The sequence below is a fragment of the Octopus sinensis genome, unplaced genomic scaffold, assembly GCF_006345805.1.
Source record: "Octopus sinensis unplaced genomic scaffold, ASM634580v1 Contig15936, whole genome shotgun sequence".
In the NCBI taxonomy this organism is placed as follows: domain Eukaryota; kingdom Metazoa; phylum Mollusca; class Cephalopoda; order Octopoda; family Octopodidae; genus Octopus; species Octopus sinensis.
Window position 1 is genome coordinate 6,787 of NW_021834011.1, and position 25,714 is coordinate 32,500.

A 25,714-nucleotide genomic window follows, 5' to 3' on the forward strand; every position below is an offset into this window, starting at 1 on the left:
GATTCTGCCAGCTCATTACCTTGAAACAAGTAAATAATGGTTTTAAATTTTGACACAAGGCCGGCAAGATCAGGGAAGGAGCAGGTTAAATACACTGACCCCACAATTCAACTGATAATTTATCGATCCTGAAAGGATGAAAGATTAAGATGATCTTGATGGAATTTGAACTCAGAATGTAAAGACGGCTGAAATGTCACTAAGCATGTATTCTTTTCTTCTCTAGGCACAATGCCTGAAATTTTGGGGGAGTGGGCCAACTGATTAGATCGATGCCAATATGCAACTGGTACTTATTTTATTGATCCCGAAAGGATGAAAGGCAAAGTCAACTTTGGAGGAATTTGAACTCAGAACATAAAGACAGATGAAATACCACTAAACATTTCACCTGGCTTGCTAGCATTTCTTATTTCTTTATTGGCCACAAGGGGTTAAACATAGAGGAGACAAACAAGGACACCTGTCTTTACATTCTGAGTTCAAAGGGTTAAGTTGATTACATCGACCCCAGTGCATAACTGGTACTTATTTTATCGAACCCAAAAGGATGAAAGGCAAAGTCGACCTTGGCGGAATTTGAACTCAGAACATAAAGACAGATGAAATACCGCTAAGCATTTCACCTGGCGTGCTAGCGCTTCTGCCAGCTCGCCACTTTAAATGAAAGATATATTATAAGTTTCTTTCTGTGTCTGCCTACCAAATTTATTCACAAGCCAGGAACACCACATATTTCAGTTTGCAAATTTTATCTTCAGACAATTTTCTTAACCAATTTATTTTTTCTTTCAAAATCTCCATAGCTTTTAGACAATTCTTTGATGTATTTACTATCATGCAATCTTCAGACTTTAATGTTTCTTGACATTCAATGATCACCGATTCTTGAACTTTGGCACTGTCTGTCAGCTTGTAAAAAACATACTGGGAGATAGTAGACTAGTTGCGTTAAGCAAATAATTTTCACCTACCATAACTTATATGTAAATTAATTGTTAAAAAAAAATATTTTATGGCATACAAGTCGAAGTTTTCAAAATTTACAAAATTTACTGCCAAAAAAGATGGTTCGACTTATACATCAAAGAACTATGCAGGACCAAAATTGGAGGCAAAAGTATATTTTGAAAGATCCCTGTCATATGATGGCAATTATGTGATGGGCATCATATGATGGCGATCTTTTCTGATATTACAATGCCATGTATCAAATTTCTCTCAGTGCAACAATTCTTTAGAAAGATTTCTTTAATGTTTGCTGTCCTACCAACAAAAAAAGAGTAAAAAATTAATCAACCATAGAAATTATTTGTGAATTTTTTCCAATAAAACTTTATTACCTGAAGCGGATTAAAAGATAAAAGAATTGTAAATTTATGAGTTTTCTTTTTAAAAAAGAGAGAAAATATCTATATACATATTTATGTATATATATTTACATATATCCGTATACATATGCATATTTAGAATATATATATACATATATCTATATACATATACATATTTAGAATATATATATACATATATCTATGTAAATATACATATTTTGAATATATATATATATCTGTATACGTATGCATACTTTGAATATATATACATACATATACCTATATACATATTTATGTATATATATTTACATATATCTGTATACATATACATATTTAGAATATATATACATATATCTATATAAATATACATATTTAGAATATATATACATATATCTATATAAATATACATATTTTGAATATATATATATATGTATACATATGCATACTTTGAATATATATACATACATATACCTATATACATATTTATAGGTATATACAATCGTATTTAGATTTGGTCTCATAGACACACTCATAAAAATACACACACACAGACACACTTGTATGTAGATAAGCATATAAATACATATATGTATACACATAAATATGTGCAAATACAAATGTATGAATACAAATATATGTATATATCTGTGTGTGTGTGTGAGTTTGTATGTGTGTATATATATGGATATACACATATTCATAACATTTATTTGCACAAGAAGGTAGAAGCATTGATGTCTGGAAATCCAACAGGTTCAACAATGGACAGATATCGTGCTTTTGCACTTTTTTGTACCATAAGAGATAGATTTTTTTCTCTGCAGAAACTGTAGTGAATTTGCCTTTTAGCAGTTAAAATATGCCACAAACATATTCTAACTAATCTAAACCTTGTGTATGCCCAAACACTGCTTGTTGCTATTATTGTAAATTTTACAATCTCGGTTGTCTACTGGCAGATATCAGTCGATGTTGACTCTATTTTAGCTAAACCATGCCTCGATTAGGTCTATCCAAAGTTACCTTTCTTTTGGTATTTCCCATTGATAATGACAAAAGAGTTAGAAACATTGATGTCTGGGAACCTGACAGGAGGCAGCATTGGACAGGTGTGGTGTTTTTACATCATCTTTTTTATCATAAGAGAATTTTTTTCTCTGTGGTAACTACAGTGAACCTACCTTTAACAGTTGATAGATATCACAAGCATATCTTAACTAACCTAAAGTTCAATTATTCCTAAACACTGCTTGGCACTGATATTGCAGTAATATATCTATCTATATTTTTATCTATCTATCTATCTATCTATCTATCTATCTATCTATCTATCTATCTATCTATCTATCTATCTATCTATCTATCTATCTATCTATCTATCTTCTATCTATCTATCTATCTATATCTATCTATCTGTCTATCTATCTATCTATCTATCTACTCTATCTATTATCTATCTATCTATCTATCTATCTATCTATCTATCTATCTATCTATCTATCTATCTATATATCTATCATACTATCTATCTATCTATCTATCTATCTATCTATCTATATTAATATATATATATATATATATATATATATATATATATATATATATATATATATATTCCCATTCCAGCAAAGAATGCTTTCCTTAAACAACTTGTCATAAGATAAATTCATTCATCCTTTTCTGTTAAAATGTCTTATTGATGAGTTTCATTTCTTCACTTCCCTGAAGAGAAGATACATTGTTTTACACCATTTTATTCCTTTGGAATAATATCAGTGAAATCATTGAAACATGTGTCGGAAGTGAAAGTATTTGAATTATACCTGCGTTAAACTCCATTTATTTATTTATATATTATACAAAAAATTCCACGTAAATCCGAACTTTCTACCTTTAAAAATAAGGAGTTACAACCTCTCTACTTGTGTGATTTTTTGCTACCTTGGTAACTATTTATCTATTTTTTCCATGTTAATTGTTAACGAGGGAAAAATATACTCATCTATTTATATATATATTAATAAATTGAAACTGATTTGAAAATCGGAAATCCACCTGAAGATTGTCATTTGAAGACATGAAACAATTGTAGTGGCGGTTTTTTACTTTTTATTAAAATTTTATGTATTGATTAAGTCTTTCCTTGTTTGTTTTGCAAAATAGTGGTTTTGTCTCTAATTAATATTATATAATATTTTACTATAAAATTGGATTCAATCCTAAATCTGATTTTTTTCCCTGTAAATTTGGATTTATTCCCTAATATTTATTATTATATATATATATATATATATATGTAAATTGCCATATACCCACACACACTCATCTATTATTACTCTGCATGAATGAATGGTTTCAGTAATTAATTATCAAGGCTACAAAAGAATAATGAGAATATTGACAATAAGATTTTTAAAATGCTAATTATACAGGAACAACTTTGAGAAGATTATGAATATTATTTTAAAATCTTGCTTCCAAGATTAACGACAAATTATTGATGTTGTTTTCCTCGTGCCGGCAGTTGTTGTTTTTGTTGTTACTTTTGTCAATAGATATTGTTGATAGTGATGTTGTTGTTGGTGTTGTCGTCAATAGTTGTTGTTGTTGTTGGCGGTGGTGGTGGTGGTGGTGTTAATAGTTGTAAAACGGAGTTTATTTTGCTGTATTTAGGGATATTACAGGATTAAAAATAAAATAAAAAACTGCCAAAACAGCAAGAGTTAATTGACTGTTGTAATAATTGTAGTTGTTGTTGTTGTTCTTGTTGTTTAATCCAACCAGGTCAGTTCTGATTGGACAGCAAATATACTATCAAAGGCTTTCCAGTCATGACTAACCACGTCCGACCATGTCCAGCCATAACATCCTGCAGCAAGAATTCCCATGTCCAATGTATCTTTTATATTTTATTGGTTTCAGTCATTGGACTATGGCCATGCTGGGGCACTACCTTGAAAGTTTTAGTCAAACCAATCAATTTAAAGTCGTGTACTTATCCTATTGATCTCTGTTGCCAAACTGCTAGGTTATGGGAATGTAAACAAACCAATAGTGGTTGTCAAGCAGTGATGGGAAACAAAAACCAAAGACACAAACACACACACATGAAACGGGATGCCATACAGTTTCCTTCTTCCAAATTCGCTCACAAGGCATTGGTCAGCTTGGGGCTGTAGTAAAAGACATTTACTCAAGATGCCACACAGTGGGACTGAACCCAAAACCACATGTTTGCAAAGCAAGCTTCTTATAACCACACACTGTTTTTTTTTAAATACTCTACATCTTGAGATTTGAGGAGAGATTTGGCTGCTATTGCTAACATGTGGCATGACTGTGCAGAGGTTCCTTCTACAGCAATGCATCGTTGTTGTTGTTGTTTGTTTGTGGTGGTGTTATAGTTGTTAAACCCTAGGTCAGCCCTGACCTAGTAGACCTGTAAACAACCATGATCTGAATGCTATTTCTTGTAAGCACAGTTTGGTAATGTAGTACTAGTTCCAAATAGACATAAATCCTTAAATCCTTAAAAATGTTTTAGCCCGAAGGCCGCGGCCATGCTGGGGCACCACCGCTGAATGAGCTACACTAGTTTGTGAATCCACCTCTGATACGTGGCACTTGATCAACAAGGGAGTTCGATGCTGCTGCCCGCATCCGTGTCTCCTGTCGTGAGGTAGGTTCATCTGGGACTCCCAACAAGAAGAGATCCAGTTTAGTTTTAAAGAAACCCATATCCACACCATGTAAGTCTCTCAGGCATTTAGGGAGGATGTTAAAGAGCTGTGGTCCTCTGAAACCCAAGCTGTTGCAGTATCTGGACATGTATTTGATGGTGATGTTGGAATCCTTGGCACCACGCAGCGGCGCCCCCCCGTGCTGCGGTTGGAGTAACTTTGAATGCCAAAGTTTGGGACAAGACCCTCCAGGATTTTCCAGATGTATATCACGCATATCTCTCCCGCCTCCGCTCCAGGGAGAAGAGGTTTAATACCTTCAGTCTTTCCCAGTAGCTGACATTTTGCATTGAGACGATTTTCTTTGTGTAGCTTCTCTGAGTTGCTTCGAGTTCTGCTGTTTGTTTTATATTGTGTGGTGACCAAAGTTGGGAGCAAGTAGTCCAAGCGGCTGAGGACAAATGTTTTCCATAGGGCCATCAGTGTCTCCTTCTCTCTTGTTCTGAAAGTTCGGAGAATCCATCCAGCTAGCCGTCTGCATTTTATCACCAGATTAGCAATATGCATTTGGAAAGATGCATCATTGCTCATGTCAATGCCCAGGTCACGCACTGATTTTGACTCAGGGATTGCAATTCTTCCTGGGCCAGTGTATCCAGTCTTCACGTCATTTACCTTTGTGTGCCAGTAGCGCAGGGCCTGGAACTTACCTGCATTAAACTGCATGTTGTTGTCCTCAGCCCACCTGTATATTGTGTCCAGCTCATGTTGCATATGCGCAATATTTTCAGGGTTTTGTATTGCGTGGGAGACTTTTGTGTCATCTGCATAGCTAGCAAGGGTGGTCATCGTAGCAACAGAAGGCATGTCTGAAAGGGCCACTATGAACATCAGTTTTATGTTTATAAAAAATATCTGCCAGCGCTGCCTTGACTGGCTTCAGTACCGGTGGCACGTAAAAAGCACCAACCGAGCGTGGACGTTGCCAGCATCCCCTGGCACCAGTGCCGGTGGCACGTAAAAAGCACCCACTACACACATGGAGTGGTTGGCGTTAGGAAGGGCATCCAGCTGTAGAAACGCTGCCAGATCAGACTGGAGCCTGGTGCAACCTCCTGGCTTCCAGACCCCGGTCGAACCGTCCAACCCATGCTAGCATGGAAAACGGACGTTAAATGGTGATAATGATGATAAAACCATCCCGATTTCTGAGTACCTCATTTGTATATATATATATATATATCTATATATATATATATTATATATATATAATATATATATATATATACATAACGGGCTTCTTTAGTTTCTGTCTACCAAATCCACTCACAAGGCGTCGGTTGGCCTGAGACTATAGTAGAACACACTTACCCAAGATATCACACAGTGGGATTGAACCCGGAACCATGTAGTTGGGAAGCAAGCTTCTTACCACACAGCCAAACCTGCACCTAACCATGGAATATTTAAATTATATATTATACGATTTATTGTGTTTTATTATGCATCCATTACCCTGGTCTGTGGAAAAATTGTCTCACCCGAAACAGGTCCATGGTGCAAAATCAGCAGGGACCACCACCATAATCCGACAGATCTCTTATGCTTGCTTTTTCATTCTTTCTATCATTGACAATTAACAAATAATGCTGACATGGTTAAGCTGTTCCATTAACTTTACATTAACCAGTTAAACAGTTGCATTAACTTGGCATAAACATTGTTAAGCTGTTGTATCAATTTTTACATTAACCTATTAAGCTGTTGTATCAACTTTACATTAACCCTCGTGGATCTTCCTCTACGCGTTGAGATTCTTTTTAACTCTGTGTCTTCCTGATCTTCATGTGGGATAATTTTTGTGTGTATGTGTGTACATGCACACAAGCACACACCACACACACACACACACACACACACACACACACACACACACACACACACACAAACACACACATATATGTTTATATATATTTATATATACATCATCATCATCATCATCATCATCGTTTAACGTCTGTTTTCCATGCTAGCATGGATTGGACGGCTTGACCGGGGTCTGGGAAGCCAGGAGGTGCACCAGGCTCCAGTCTGATCTGACAGTGTTTCTACAGCTGGATGCCCTTCCTAATGCCAACCACTCCATAAGTGTACTGGGTGTTTTTTACGTGCCACCGGCACAGGGGCGGAGGAGGCTGGCAACATCCACGATCGGTTGGTGCTTTTTATGTGCCACTGCATAGATGCCTGTCAAGGCGGTGCTGGCATCGACCACATTTGGATGGTGTTTTTTACGTGCCACCAGCACGGGTATCACAACTATAATTTCCATTTGATTTTTATTTTGATGTTGATGTACCTGACTCAATGGGTCTCCTCAAGCACAGCAGGTCACCCTACGATCCAAGGTGTTCATACATATATATGCATATATGTATGTATATATGTACATGTATATGACTATATATATGCACACACATATATATCACCACTTGTATATTTATATATATGCATATACATATAATACACATAATATACAGAATATACATTCATATATATATATTCCAGCATCGCCATCAATATACAAGATAGATACTGCAATAGCTTTGGTTTCAAGGGCCCACATCTCTTCAATATCCTTCCAAAAGACCTGAGAGACCTGCATAGTGTGGACGTAAGTGTCTTTAAAACAAAACTGGATCTCTTTCTGTCAAGGGTTCAAGACAAGTCTATCTCATAGAAGGAAACAGGCAACAACTATGGTGGTTTATTTATGATCCTATAACCTAGTAGTTTGGCAACAGAGATCGATAGGATAAGTACACAACTTAAAAACTCTCTCCTTGACCAAATGCCATGTATCGGAGGAGGTCTCAAATAATGGTGTAGCACATCAACGGAGGTGCTCCAGCATGACTGCAGCTTTGAAGCTGAAACATTTTAAAGAATTTAAAATATATATATATACATACATATATACATATGTATATACATACATACAATATACACATGTATATACATATATATGTATGTATATATACATGCATACATACAATATGCACATATATATAACATACATGTATATATATATATGTGTGTGTATACATACATACATACATACATATTATATATATATATATATATATATATAATATATATATATATATATACGTATATACAAATGTAAAATTCATAGTTGTCTCTGTCAGTCTTGCTTCCTTTTTCTCACTACTCACACACAAAAATATTTATAAATATACATACATACATATATATATAATAACTGTACATAATATATATCATAATGATATATTCTTTCGGGTTTGTTTATAAATATATATATATATATATATATATATATATATATATATACATATAATACATGCATATATATATCTACATACCTATATGTATATATACATGCATATACATATATATGAGTACAGGACACCACAAATAAACGTAGAACACAACGAGAAACGAAAACATAAAAACAAACAAGGAAACGAACTTTTTTAACGACGAAAAAAACAGAGTACAAGACAAACAATACAAGGAATATTCCCCTTGAGTCGAACCAGGGACAGCTGATGAAGGAGAATATTCCTTGTATTGTTTGTCTTGTACTCTGTTTTTTCGTTGTTAAAAAAAGTCCGTTTCCTTGTTTGATTTTATATTTTCGTTTCTCGTGTTCTACGTTTATTTGTGGTGTCCTGTACTCATATATATATATATATATATATATATATATATATATATATATATATATATATATATATGCATGTATATATACATATAGATGTAGGTATGTACATATATGTATGTATGTATGTATGTATGTATGTATGTATGTATTATGCATATGTTTTATTTGTTAAATTGTTATATATGATTGAACGCCTCGCGTCACTTTCTTGTCTCTCCAAGTAAGTTTTTATTATATATATATATAATATATAATATAATATATACATACGTACGTACATATATATGTATGCACACACTCACATAGATACCCCAACAAACATATGTATAACTTTATACATATGTAAAATTAAATTATTTCCAGTTTTATTGGGAAAAAATTAGTTAATCATTTTTTGATATAATGTAATTTGTCCCCCCAAATCTACTTATATATATATATATATATATATATATATATATATATATATATATTTATAAATACCGATATTAGTTATCTTACTGAAGTGTTGGAACCAAGTACTTGTGATGTTGATTGCATGTAATGTGTTTATGAAGAGGGAGAATAATTATGGACAAAGGAAGAGGAGAACTATAACTTTAGAATCTTAAGAGACAACATTGTATATTTAAATGAATTTAGTTCACAGTATATCTGTTCTCATTATATTGTGCTGCTTTCATAAATGAAATTATACACACATGTATATATATCTCTCATTCGATCTCTCCCTCCCTCCATCCTACTATCTCTGTTGCCTGTTTGTCTGTCTGTTTGTCTGTTTGTCTGTCTGTCTCTCTCTCGCTATTTATATATATATATATATATATAAGAGTGTATAAAAATTTATACGCAGAAAGAAGACCCTTGACAGGACTTCTTACATGCTAAAAAGGGCAGTTAAACCCAAACGATGAAAAGAATAATTCTAAAGGCACGCTGATAATAGCACTAGAATGAATAGAAATAAAAGAATTATTAGTTAATCCCATACTCGAGTTTCTCTATTAATGTGCAAATAAATTAATCAGTCATCTGTAGTTCATCAGTGAGATCGCTAAAAGAAGGCATAATCATGTGCAAGCCCCATCTTTATACCCTTTTATATATAATAAATGGTAATAAATTATTCTAATTTTTTACCCCCATAATTTACACAGTAAAATTTCCTAATTCTGAGGCCATATAGTGCACAGACTATTTGACTGCGCTTGCGTGCTTGATTTGAATTCATAATGTATAAAGATGGAGCTCTCACGTGTTTTTAGGAACATATTAAGCTACATAATTATGCATTCTTTTAGCAATCCCGCTGATGAACTACAGATGACAAATTAATTTATTTTCTCATTAATAGCGAAACTTGAGTATGGGATTAACTAATAATTCTTTTGTTTCTATTCATTTTAGTACCATTTTCAGCGTGCCTTTAGAATTATTCTTTTCCTGGTTTGGGTTTAACTGCCCTTTTTAGCATGTAAGCAGTCTTGTCAAGGATCTTCTCTTTGTGTATAAATCTTTATACACTCTTATATATAAAAATATGTTGTCATGACTTTTATTATGCATGCGAACCACTGATAATAAATTATTCTAATTTTTTACTCCCGTAATTTACACAGTATACATACATATATATATATATATATATATATATATATGCTTGTTTGGAAGAACCAGTGCAAAAACGACTATGATGATAATGGTGATGTTGATGATAATGATGTTTGTCTGTCTGTCTGTATGCATGTATGTATGTGTGTATATGGCTGTGTGGTAAGAAGCTTGCTTCCCAAAAACATGGTTCTGGGCTCAGTCCCACTGCATGGCCTCTTGAGTGGATTTGGTAGATGGAAGCTGAAAGAAACCCATCAAATATATGTATGTGTGTGCGTGTGTGTGTTTGTCCCAGCCCCACTGCTTGACAGCTGATGTTGGTTTGTTTACATTCCCATAACTTAGAGGTTTGGCAAAAAAATAAAACCCAATAGAATGAGTCCCAGGTTTTGAAAAATAAGTCATGGGGTCAATTTATTCGACTAAAAGTTCTTCAAAGTGGTGCCCCAGTATAGCCATAGTCTAATGACTGAAACAGATAAAAGGTAAAAGATGTATGTATATGTAAATATATGTTTGCATTTATGTATGTATGTATGTATGTATGTATGTATGTATGTATGTATGTATGTATGTATGTATGTGTATGTATGTGTGTTGTGTGTGTATGTATGTGTTGTGTGTGTATGTATGTGTGTATGTATGAATGTATGTATATATGTATGTATGTATGTATGTATATGAATATGTGTATGTATAAATGTATGCTTGTATGTATATGTGGAAAATGCTTGTATGTATGGTGTCTGTCTCTCTGTCTGTATGGTGTGTGTGTACGTATGTGTGTGTATGTAAGGGGTTGTGCGTGTATGTATGTATATGTGTTGTATGTGTATGTATGTATGTATGTATGTATGCATGTATATATATATGTATATATATATTGTATGTATGTATGTATGTATGTATGTATGTATGTATGTATATATGCATGTATATATATATATATTATATATATATATATAATATATATATATATATATATATATGTATGTATGTATGTATGTATGTATGTATGTATGTATGTAGTGAATATGGAAGAAAAAAGTCTCCACCAAGTCTGAGAAGACTTACTTAAAAAAAAACTCCTAAAAACTTTGAAATCTAACAAGAAAAAAAATTTCCCCAAAAATATTCTAATATTTGTAGCAAATTATTATCTGAGATTTTAGCTAAAATAAGATAAAATATAATAAAAAGAAAATTTGTTTAATGCTAGGAATTGTATAGCAGATAAACAATGCACAGATGAAGTCATACAGAAAATCTTGATGAAATAAATACTTAGCATTGTGGAATAAACTACAGACATAAAATAGATATAAATTCCTGGGTAAATCAGATGCTGAAGAATGGGTCTTTCTCTGTGGAATGGAAAGAAAATGTTTTTTGTTTTAATTGTTCTTTCTAAAGATATTCTCCATGTTGTGTGTGGTTAAGAGGTTCAGTTCTCAAATGTGAACATGTAGTTCTGAGTTCAGACCCACTGCTTGGTACATGCTTGGTTCATTGATGTTGGAGGGGTCCAGTACTTCAGTGTTTCAACCTGATGGTGTTTTTTCATCTCTTTAGCTAAAATTTTCCCTGCATCAATGAATCAAATCAAGAATGGTCGTTCTTGTTTATAAATTTCAGTAAACTATTTCCTGATGTATACTGATGATTGGGAAATTGATGATAATTTACCAGCTGTGATACCAGTGCCGGTGGCACGTAAGCGAACCATCCGATCGTGGCCGTTGCCAGCCCCGCCCCGACTGGCCTCCGTGCCGGTGGCACGTAAAAGGCACCATCCGATCGTGGCTGTTGCCAGCCTCGCCTGGCCCTCGTGCCGGTGGCACGTAAAAAGCACCATCGTGGCCGTTTGCCAGCCCCGTCTGGCACGTAAAAATCACCCACTACACTCACGGAGTGGTTGGCGTTAGGAAAGGCATCCAGCCGTAGAAACATTGCCAGATCAGACTGGGCCTGGTGCAGCCTTCTGGCTTCCCAGACCGCAGTTGAACCGTCCAACCCATGCTAGTATGGAAAGTGGACGCTAAATGATGATGATGATGATGATGATGATGACATGAAACAGAGACAATCGAAACGCTGATGTGTATATTGATTCTTAACGTGTCCTGGCTGATTTGAATTTAAACATGCTAGCAGCTGTTGTATTTTGTTTCAGAACAATTTCCTTCAGATTATTTATGTCGAGACAACACACACGATTCAGTGTTGTAAGAGGACTTTGAGACACTGGTGTCTCGTGTTGGTTATGTCTCTTCAGGCAATGATACTTCCAAATTACCGAACCTAAACAAGAATGATAGTTCTTATTGATTTCAGTAAACAAATAATTTGCTGATCCATGCTGTTGTCTGCCAAGTTGATATTGAATTATTAAAACCATGAAAAACAATGAGAATGAAAACAATAATGTGTATTAGACACAGTGATGATAAAATGCTAATGTCTGAAAATTTCAAGGTGTCATTGATATTGATTGTGTTATCAATGCATATTGCTTGAAGGGGAAAAGTATTTGCCAAAGGCAGAATACAACAGCATGTGGCATATTCACATTTAAATCTGCTGGAACATGTTAAGAAAAACTATGTGGATCATAGTTTAGAAAAGCTGTCTCTTGTAGTTGTTCAAGGGAAATGCTAACCATATTCATTTCACTGGTTCTGGAGGACCTGCAATGATTTGGAGCACAGCCCTTTCTTCTAGAATCAAACCATTATTAATAAATAGGCGGGAGGAACACTGCTAAAATGACAAATGTTTCACTGGACTATGATTCCAGTGAAACATTTGCTCTGAGGTTGATGGAATCAGCTAGCCTCACTACCCTGCTTCCATTACATGACCTGCAACTAAAAAGAGGCCAAGGGCCTACAAGTTCTTATATATAAACGTTATTGAACTTGCAATCCATTGATTGATAGCTATTAACATCCATCAGTTTTTGATGCTTACAGTACCTGGGAGATCCATGGGTGTACAGTCCTCAACCACTGCTGTCATAGAGTGCTATCAGAATCAACTGTCATTTGGCTTTCTGACTGAATTTCCAAATGTGGTCTACTGTGATTATGTATCTTATCCAACCACCTCATTCTTGGTTTGTCCTTAGGACTCCTGCTCATTAAGCCCAGCTCAAAGAATCTACCTTGTAATCCTTTCCTGCAACACTTTAACCACAAGTCCTTAGCTGGCAGAAACGTTAGCACGCCGGGCGAAATGCGTAGCCGTATTTCGTCTGCATTACGTTGTGAGTTCAAATTCCGCCGAGGTCGACTTTGCCTTTCATCCTTTCGGGGTCGATAAATTAAGTACCAGTAACGCACTGGGGTCGATGTAATCGACTTAATACCTATGTCTGTCCTTGTTTGTCCCCTCTGTGTTTAGCCACTTGTGGGTAATAAAGAAATAGGTACTGGACCTGTGACCTCCTCCCCCACAATACAGAGAAGTAGCAACTTAACCTGAAGAGATTCCTTGACCTTTGAACTATGCATCCTGACACCCAACAGGTAACATTATATCAAAGATCATAGCTATCAAAATGAATAATTAGATGATTGCCTTCATCAATCACGAAATGAAAATTGCCTAACAAGGAAAACAAACCTAATTTTAGGATAATTAAGATAAAAACTTTTGCTTTTATAATGGTTTATATTGTGTGTCTTGGAATAAAGGAGACAAGGAAAGTTTGATTTATCGCAGAATAACATTTGGAGGTCAAATAACACACAGGGGAAGACTGCTGAAGATGACTTCAGTTGATATTTCTCCATTGTTCTTTCTTGTCAAAACAATATTAGGAAAAAACATGAATATGTATGTATGTATGAATATATATATATATGTAAATATATAAGTATATATGTGTGTATATATATGTATATATATATATGTATATATATATATATATATATATATATATATATAATATATATATAATATATATATATATATATATATATAATATATATATATATATGTATATTTATATATGTAAATGCGTTATGTATGTATATATATGTGTGTGTGTGTGTGCGTGTGTGTGTGTGTGTAAATATATGTATATGCATGCATGCACACTCACATACATACAAATCATGATAATATTGATGATGATGATGATAAGAAGAATATATACATACATACATACATACATATATGTGTGTGTGTGTGTGTGTGTGTGTATGTGTGTGTATACACACACATGCACACACACACACATACATGCGTAAGCATAGACATATCTGAGAATAAATGTATATTCTTATATAAGTGCATATCCAAGTATAAACACTTAAGACTGTCTATCTTGTACACACAAACTCACTCTTAAATGTGTGTGTGTATCATCATCATCATCATCATCTTTTAGCGTCCGCTTTCCATGCTGACATGGGTTGGACGGTTTGACTGAGGACTGGTAAGCCAGGGAGCTGCAGCAAGGTTTCTACAACTGGAGGCTCTTCCTAACGCCAACCACTCCAAGAATGTAGTGGGTGCTTTTTATGTGCCACTGGCACAGGTGCCATTGACATGACACCGGCATCAGCCATGACTACCATTTCACTTGGTTTGACAGGTCTACACAAGCATGGTGTATTGTCAAACGTCTTGGTCACCTATCACTGCCTCCGAGAGGCTCAGTGCTTCAAAGGTGCTTTTTATGTACCACCAGCATGGTTACCAATCAGATAACACTAGTATTTCATTATGTGTGTCCTGCTGAAGACGAAAAGCCATTGGGCAAATCTAAATATTAGCTAACCCATGGCTATCTGTTTTATTAATAATTTCAGTTGGCTTGTTGTGTCGAATTCAACACGTGTTTATGACGTTTTATTTTAGTGGTGAGACGATTTAGCGTCTATTTCTCAGCATATAGGCTAGAAAACATTTCTCAGCCCTTTTTATAATTATATATATATATATATATATATATATATATATAATAAATATTAGGGAATAAATCCAAATTTACAGGGAAAAATCAGATTTAGGATTGAATCCAATTTTATAGTAAAATATTATATTATATTAAATTAGAGACAAAACCACTATAGAAGTGCTGACACGAAACGATCGTAGTGGTTATTTTAATTAAATTTAATTTATATAAATTATTTTATGTATTGGCTTAAGTCTTTCTTTGTTTGATTTGCATAATAGTGGTTTTGTCTCTAATTTAATATAATATATATATATATATATATATATGACATGATAGATCACAAGCAACTACATATTCTTTATTTTCTCTCCTGGTTTCTTTGTGTGTTCCTTTCTGTGGAAGAGCGTAGGCTCGAAAAGTTAAAGACTTTTTCACTTCCCGAGCATGAAATTAATACATCTGTTTGTTGTCTATACCACTGCCTTTGTCTTGTATATGTATACATATACATATACATACATACATATATATATATATATATATATATATATATATATTATATATGTATATATGTATGTATATGTGTATATATGTATACATACATATATATATATGTGTGTGTGTGTGTGTGTGTGTGTGTGTGTATACATCCATTTATTTTATTTACTTTGTGGAAAGGACTGTTTTAACGAAGTCGCGTCTTGTCCCTACCTTTGAAACGTGGAGTTGAAACTGATGAAGGGAATGTTCTTTATGTTGTCTGTCTCGTTTCTCTATTTGTTTCTTTTGTTGTTTGAAAAAAGTTCGTTTTTATATTCTCGTTTCTCATTTTGTTCACGTTTTTTATGTCCTGTACCCATATATGCATGTATATATACATATATATGTAGGTATGTACATATATGTAAATATGTATATATTTATATATTATTTATATTATTATATGATCGAACGCCACGCATCCATTTCCAAGTAAGTTTTATCTTAGTAATTCCGATGCGCACTCTACATACTATCTTTATTCTTTCTATCCATCTCCCTCTCGTGTTCTTCTTCCTTTTTGTTTTTCTCTTCCACGCTTTCCCTATTCTTCTCCTCTCCCCTTTACCATTCCCTCTCTATTTCTTACTCTTCCTCCTTGATTCTCTCGTTGCTCACACGTGACCAACAGCTATCTATCTTTCTTTCTTCCACTTCCTTCCTAAAGACAAAACGTGCTTTTGCCTGTCTTTTCTCAAAGCTCGTTTTTCCAGCGTTCTCCACTTAACCTCGTCTTAACTTAACAGACCTCACCGTTTGTTTTTACTGCTTTATTCTTACTGTCCTGTTTTTGTTACCACTTTAACCCTCCGCAATATATCCTAAATTTTATTTAATTTGCTTCGTGGGAAGGACTGTTTTAACGAAGTCACATCTTGTCCCTACCTTCAAAACGTGGAGTAAATAAAACAAGGGACAACTGATGAAGGGAAAGTTCTTTATGTTGCCTGTCTCGTTTCTCTATTTATTTCTTTCGTTGTTCGAAAAAAAGTACATTTTCTGTTTTTGTTTTTTTATGTTCTTTTTTCTCCTTTTGTGCATGTTTTATTCATGTCCTGTACCCATATATGCATGTATATATACATATATATGTAAATATGTACATATATGTATGTATATATGCATATATTTATATATTATTTATATTATTATACATACATATACATACACACATATATATATATATGTATGTATACATACCTATACAAACACATACATACATACATACATACATACATATATACATACATATATAATACATATACATATATGTATATATATATATATTATATATATATATATATATATATATATATATATAGATATATATATATATACATATATATATATATATATATATTATATATATATATATATATATATATATATACATATATATATATACACACACACATATATTATCGATATGGTTGTTTTTGAATATTATGATATCCAAAAACATTGTCGAAAATGTTAAATGTTGTTTCACCAAATTACATTAGTTGTCTGGTGTGCAGACACTCTTCCTGGCTCTTTTCTTGCTGTATATATTCCATAATGGTAACTGCCAACTGTTATTAATATAAATATTCTCAGATCTTCTTCTGTATTCTTCTTCTCGTCTAAGACTTCTGATGTTTGTAGCAGACATTTTGTTTTGGGATATATTGATTTATTACCATCAGAGTCATCATTGCCATCAATATCATCAATTGTCATCATCATCATCATCATCAATATCATCACCATTGGCATCATCATCATCATCGTCATTGTCGTCGTCATCGTCGTCATCGTCGTCATCATCATCATCATCACCATGGTTGTCATCATCATCATCACCGTCATCGTCATCAACATCACCGTAATCATCACTGTCATCATCATCATCACCGTCATCATCATCACTGTCATCATCATCATCATCACCATTAACATCATCATCATCATCATCATCACCATGGTCGTCGTCATCATCATCATCATCATCATAATCATCATCATAATCATCATCACCATCATCATCATCATCACCGTCATCATCAACATCGTCATCATCATCATCATCATCCTCACTATCATCATCATCATCGTCATCATGGTCGTCATCAGTATCATCATCATCAATCATCATCATCACCGTTATCATCAACATCATCTATGTTGTCTTTGTCAATGTTATCATCAATGTCATTGTGGTCGTTTTTGTCATCATTGTCATCATTGTTATCAATATTGTCATCGTTGCCATCGTTGCTGCCACCATGATCAGCATCATTGTCATTGTTGCCATCCTCTTCCTCGTCGTCCTCCTCATCTGCTTCTTCATCTTCTTTCTCTAATAAGTACCTTTTGTTGGCGGTGGCAGTGGAACAAACTGAGGTTATCATACTGACTCAAGATCAAGCATTTCTAAAGAGAGAGTTATATTTATTTGAATCATCTCTCATTATATAACTGGTATCTATATTTCTAACCCTGCTTCAATTTGAACTGAGAACGTAGGAAGATGGAAGTAGATATTGTGCAAAATTATGTAGCCCCTAATCAAGCAGAACTATGATCAATGACAATCCAGCCATGATAGTGTCATCTCTTTGTATTTCTTTGGCATCATTGTTAAATGTCCCCTTTAATTTAAACCTTTTTGATACCAGCCCATCTGACTATGCCCCTGGTTTCTGTAATACAAACTTCCTGCTTTAACCCTTTCTTTATGGTATTTATTTTGAGAAGCTCTGTGGTTCTTTCAATTACTTTAGATATAACAAAAAATTTAGTAAAATAACTTAGTTATCATTCAGCTAGTGTTAGGAACATAAATTGTGATTAATGTTTGGTGGAAGATTTTAATTCAAAATTTATGAAAACAAGACATTTGTACTCAGAGCCAGAGCCAGTTTCAGCCGGGTTGGTAACAAAAGGGTTAAAATAGATTTGTATATGAGAAGTTGCTCACTCGTAAAATGCAGTTTGCATGGACAAACTTTTAGCACCTTTCAATACCAGTCTACCTGAGAACTGCGCTTAGTTCTTTAACACATATCTCTCTATATATAAACGGCAAAATGTATGTCTGTGTGTGTGTCCTTTATACAAATCCACATTTTTTTAATTAGAGGGCTCGCACTTTCTATGGTTATTTAAAACCCTCCAAGGGTGGTCGTGCACATCTTTACATTTCCACAGTCGCCCCACAAAGCCATGAAAATATCAATAGAAATGACTTTTTTGTGAATTTTCTATCCAAAACCCAATCAAAATGCCCGAAACGTGATACGCCAATTGAATGCCAGCTAGCTGTATGTGATTGGTCGGAGATTTGGACGTTGCCGGGTCATAGTGCTAGTTTTCTATATTTCCTAAGTTAAAAAATCTTAATTAAAATCTTTCTTCAAAATTCCCTGTTGATCTATGTTCCAAATGTCAGTTTAATAACGACAAAGTCATTTTACAAAATTCTTCGTTATTTTCAAAAAAAATCCTTAATATTATCATCAAATTAATAGAAACAAATACAGTTTATTCCAAAAGAATTATGGTAATGAAAGGGGTTGTAATGTGTGATTTCACAGAGATATGACTGCTATATTTTCCGGTTAGGAGACCACATTGATGCATCATTAATGGCTCTCATTAATATAAAGTACTTCGTTCCAATATACTTTGTCTGTCACAAACTCAATCAACAGACTTTTCTATTAGAATTCTCCAACTTCTAGAATAGTTGCCATCATCATGACTCACTATAATCACACTTCATTCCAATATTCTTTGTGTAAACTCCATACCTTTATTCTTGCAGTTTCATATAAGTTTTGATATTCTAACATTCTGTTATTCTATAATTACATTATTGGTATTGTTTGTTTTGTATGTGTGTAGAGCTATTAACTCTAATACAGTGGTATTAAACCATCTGACACAACCAACCCCTCTTAAATGTGAAGTACAGAGAAGATACAACTGGGGTTTCTGTCATTAAAGCAAGGGCGTATGGTGCATACCTAACACGCACACACACACACACACGCACACACACACACACACACACACACACACACACACACACACACACACACACTCTCTCTCTCTCTCTCTCTCTCTCTGTTTCTTTCTCTATCCAATCGTCATTTTAATCCAGTATCACACAGCACCAGACAACCTGAGATCAGTTTGACAATTACCACTGATGGATGCAAGAAAGTTTTTTGGAAAAGTTAACAAGGAATCTTTAGAAAATCTCTCCACTGAAGTTAAAGAACTTACTAGATCTACAAACCAAACCGTAAAATGATATTATCAAAGAATCATTCAATCTAACAGCATTCAATCTAAATACAGACAGGATTAAACACTAACTTTAAAATTAAACTGCAACAAGAAACACATAAATCTATGTACATCTGTATCGGTATTAATAGTAAACCTGCAATAACTAAATTATTTACTAAATAGCGACCAATCTTAAAGTCCATACAAATGATAATCCTGCCGGTCTTCCATAGTTACTGCTATAATAAAAGAAAGTGAAAGCGTTATTTCAATTCTCTCCAATCAAAAACATGTGTGTGTGGTGTCTGTACACACACACACACACACACACACATCTTTTGTTTGCTTTTGTATCTGATTTCTTCAGCAAAAAGGTTGAGCATAGAAATTATTAAATTTTTTTGTTGAAACGTTTGCCTGCTCATTCTGTTTAAATATCAAATGATTTCTGTGAGGAGGAATGTTTTTCAAATCTTGGTCAAATAATTTCATATTCTTCTCTATCATCTCAATGCTGGGAAATGAAGGAACTGAAAGATGATTCCTCAAAGGTTTTCTGCCATTGATGGTGATGAAAACAATATATCTTATGTCACTTTTTAGTAGAAAACAAAATATTTTTATAATTTTAAAATTAATTAGAAAAATGAACAAAGATTACTAGAGTTATTATTATTATTATTATTATTCAGTAGTTTTATTTTTATAGAGTGCTTTCACTTCACTACCGAGCGCAGCTCTGTGTGCCTTGGGTATGTGCTGTGATTTGTTGTGATGCTCTGATGGTTATTGTATGGAAAGTGTTCTGCGTAGGATGTGTGCAGTGCCTAGTAGTGCAATTTTCTGTATGTTATATGTGTTTGTAAGTCCTGGTGTTTTTGTTATGTATTTGTCTGAATATTTTTTTATCATGCCTAATGCACCTACTATGATAGGAATTGTTTCTGTTTTCAGATTCCACATTCTAGTTACCTCTATTTCCAGATCTTTGTATTTTGAGAGTTTCTCCATTTCTTTTAGAGACATTATTATTATTATTATTATTATTATTATTATTATTATTATTCAGTAGTTTTATTTTTATAGAGTGCTTTCACTTCACTACCGAGCGCAGCTCTGTGTGCCTTGGGTATGTGCTGTGATTTGTTGTGATGCTCTGATGGTTATTGTAGGAAAGTGTTCTGCGTAGGATGTGTGCAGTGCCTAGTAGTGCAATTTCTTCTGTATGTTATATGTGTTTGTAAGTCCTGGTGTTTTGTGTTATGTATTTGTCTGAATATTTTTTTATCATGCCTAATGCACCTACTATGATAGGATGTTTTTTTCTGTTTTCAGATTCCACATTTTAGTTACCTCTATTTCCAGATCTTTGTATTTTGAGAGTTTCTCCATTTCTTTTAGAGACATTATTATTATTATTATTATTATGATTATTATTATTATTATTATTATTATTCAGTAGTTTTATTTTTATAGAGTGCTTTCACTTCACTACCGAGCGCAGCTCTGTGTGCCTTGGGTATGTGCTGTGATTTGTTGTGATGCTCTGATGGTTATTGTAGGAAAGTGTTCTGCGTAGGATGTGTGCAGTGCCTAGTAGTGCAATTTTCTGTATGTTATATGTGTTTGTAAGTCCTGGTGTTTTTGTTATGTATTTGTCTGAATATTTTTTTATCATGCCTAATGCACCTACTATGATAGGAATTGTTTCTGTTTTCAGATTCCACATTCTAGTTACCTCTATTTCCAGATCTTTGTATTTTGAGAGTTTCTCCATTTTTTTCTTTAGAGACATATTATTATTATTATTATTATTATTATTATTATTATTATTATTATATTATTATATTATTCAGTAGTTTTATTTTTATAGATTGCTTTCACTTCACTACCGAGCGCAGCTCTGTGTGCCTTGGGTATGTGCTGTGATTTGTTGTGATGCTCTGATGGTTATTGTATGGAAAGTGTTCTGCGTAGGATGTGTGCAGTGCCTAGTAGTGCAATTTTCTGTATGTTATATGTGTTTGTAAGTCCTGGTGTTTTTGTTATGTATTTGTCTGAATATTTTTTTATCATGCCTAATGCACACTATGATAGGAATTGTTTCTGTTTTCAGATTCCAATTCTAGTTACCTCTATTCCAGGTCTTTGTATTTTGAGAGTTTCTCCATTTCTTTTAGAGACATTATTATTATATATTATTATTATTATTATTATTATTATTATTATTATATTATTATTATCATTCAGTGGTTTTATTTTATAGCTTGCTTTCACTTCACTACGAAGCACAGCTCTGTGTGCCTTGGGTATGTGCTGTGATTTGTTGTGATGCTCTGATGGTTACTGTATTGAAAGTGTTCTGTGTAAGATGTGTGCAGTGCCTAGTAGTGCAATTTTCTGTATGTTATATGTGTTTGTACGTCCTGGTGTTTTTCTTATTATTATTATTATTATTATTATTATTATTATTATTATTATTATTATTATTACTATTAAGTCATTAAGATTTCAATTCTGTGAAGGATTTCAAAATTTGGTTAAATAATTTTCAAATTTTTTATATATAATTTTGTACAAATTTTTCTATATTATTTTGTTCTTCATTTGTTTGATACTGATGCCTATCACAATTTTAATACAAATTATGTAAATTTTCTTGGAATATTATTATTATTTGTTAAAATTTAAAAGAAACACCCACCAAAAGACAAAATTATTTTGCTATTATAACTAAATCATTAACATTAATTATACTGAATAACCAAGAACTTCTCTGAGATATAAATGTCTGTAATGAATTTTTCAAAAGTTGGTCTAATAATTTCCAAATTTTTCATTATTGTCCTTTTTCTGTAAAAATAAAAGAACCAAATGATGTGAGTTCCTCATTGGCTGGTACTAATAACTGTTACAAAGTCAATATTTTTCTGGAAAATTATTAATACTCTGTTTAAAATTAAACAGAAACTGCCCTCCAAAATTAAAAAGTATTTATAATTATTATTAAATCATTAGTATAAATTATAATGGATAACTTAAATTTTAATTTCTAGTTGTAGGAGTGGCTATGTGGTAAGTAGTTTGCTTACGAATCACATGGTTCTGGGTTCAGTCCCACTATGTGGCACCTTGGGCAAGTGTCTTCTACTATAGCCTCAGGCCGACCAAAGCCTTGTGAGTGGATTTGGTAGACAGAAACTGAAAGAAGCCCATCGTATATATGTATATATGTGTATATATATATATGTGTGTGTGTGTGTGTGTGTGTATGTTTGTGTGTTTATGCTTGTCATCCCAACATCGCTTGACAACCGATGCTGGTGTGTTTACGTCCTTGTAACTTAGCAGTTCGGCTAAAGAGACCGATAGAATAAGTATTAGGCTTACAAAGAATAAGTCCCGGGGTCGATTTGCTCGACTAAAGGCGGTGCTCCAGCATGGCCACAGTCAAATGACTGAAACAAGTAAAAGAGTAAAGAGTATGAGAAATTTTTCAAAACTTGATTAATTAACGTAAAAATATTGAAGACAGGGAACTTCTAATAATGTGAAAGTGGAAAGTTAACTAACGTTTATATATTTCAATCTAATCAAAATGGCAGGATCTACATAAATACATATTTCTAAACCAGTCACTTGTGGGGCCTTTGTGCTTAATGGGCCATTGTGCTTAAAATATAGGGAGTTCCATAATTAACTATTTCAGTGAAATTGAAAAGATTTTTCTTTTTAAACTCACTTTAATTTATGTTTATTATGTTTAATATTTTTTACTTTATTCTTTTAATCTTTTACTTGTTTCAGTTATTTAACTGCGGCCATGTTGGAGCACCACCTTGAGCCGAGCAAATCAACCTCAGGACTTATTCCTTGTAAGCCTAGTACTTATTCTATTGGTCTCTTTTGCCGAACCGCTAAGTTATGGGGACATAAACACACCAACATCGGTTGTCTACAACAGCCTTTTTTTCAATTTGGCTGCAATCCTTTTGTCTACCTCCATGCCCGGGATGGAGCAATAGTTTAGCTGAACTTAAAGAACATATTCAGTTAGAAATGCAGGAAATATCTCCTGAAATGCTTCACAATGTGTTTCATAATGCATAGATTTGAAATTTGCAGGGATACACATGGAGCACATATTAAAAATTTTCTACAAAATTTTGACAGAAGATTTATAAATCTATTTGTTTTTGGTATCATAATTAAGTAATAAACGTAAGATTCTGTCAATTTTTCCAAAACTTGCCCAATCTCATTGAAAGAGATAATTAATTGTAGGACACCCTGTATATCACAGTTACATAACTTTCCTTGCTGCTCGTTAAAAGCTCTTTGTCGTTATCATTCCTTATATTACTTTTGTATCACAATGCTTCAAGTAAACTACAATGCTCATCTTGATTAAATAATGTTCAAATTCTTCTACATTATTTGGTTCCTGTAAAAATAAAAGTGAATTCTTCATTGCTTTGGTATTGAAGACTGTCACAAAGTCAATATACATTATGTAAAATTTTTCTTGAAAATTTTTATTTGTTAAAATTTAACAGCAAAAACCCTTCCAAAATTCAGAAGTTATTATTATTATTATTATTATCATCATTATTAAATCATTAATGTTAAATATATAATGAAACAAAGAATTTCTATGAGATTTTAATTTCTGTGAAAAATTTTTCGAAACTTGATTAAATATATTTAAAATAACTCTGAATTATTGCATTGCTGTAAAAATGAAAGAACTAAACAATGGGGATTCTTTACAGGATTGGAACCAACTATAAAATTATTATTATTACTTGTTAAAATTATATAGCAAAAACGGCCCCAAAATACAAACGTATTTATCAGTAATATAATTATTAAACCGTCTGTATTAATTATATAGTATAATGAAGAATTTCTCTGTGATTTTAATTTCTGTGAGAAAATTTTTGAAAACTCGGTCAAATAATTACAAATTTTTCCATATTTCTTGTTGCTGTAAAAAAACAAAACAAAACGAAACGACAAAAACAAAATATTCCTTGAGCAGCGTGAATCCCTCATTGGTTTGGTTTTGGTGCCAATAACATTAATAAAATCAATATGCATTATCAAATTTTTCTGGAAATTATTATTATTTTTTAAAATTAAACAGAAAAAACCCCAAAAAGTATGAAAGTATTTATTATTATTATTATCATTATTATTATTATTATAACTAAACCATTAATATTATTTGATATAGGAATAACCAAGAATTTCTCTCAGATATTAATTTAGTATTTCCTTCTGTCTTTTGTTTCCATTCCCTGGAACATTACAGACTTCAAATGGGCCACAGCCAAAACAGCAAAACAGCTTCCTGATGAGCGTTGGCCCCTTTTATTCTCCAAATAAAATCAAGGCTTTTTCTTGATAAGAAAAAAAAACAAGAAAATAAAGAAACAACATAGTTATTTCTCTTTATCAGAGAAAGAACTCATTAACACACTTCAGCTTTTACCTTGTACTGAACTGACCCTTCTTTCGGGCCAAAGAAGATGACAATTAGGATTCTGTGAACCCTAAGAATTGGCTTTATATGAGCGTAGTAAAATACACCGGAAGATAATTTTGTTAACTCATTTCATTCTTATAATTTGTCTGAGACATTCAAATTGGAACC

General features: G+C 33.1%; 1 long non-coding RNA gene across 1 annotated transcript in view; it reads right to left on the reverse strand.

Annotated features, from left to right (window-relative positions):
- Positions 1-1,781: 1,781 nt before the first annotated feature.
- Positions 1,782-25,714, reverse strand: part of LOC118761640 — a 26,703-nt gene continuing 2,770 nt past the window's right edge. The window contains exons 2-3 of the long non-coding RNA XR_004997531.1: positions 20,380-20,393; positions 1,782-1,802 (exon numbers count right to left, since the gene is read on the reverse strand). This is a non-coding gene — a long non-coding RNA (uncharacterized LOC118761640). The remainder of the gene's footprint in view (positions 1,803-20,379; positions 20,394-25,714) is intronic.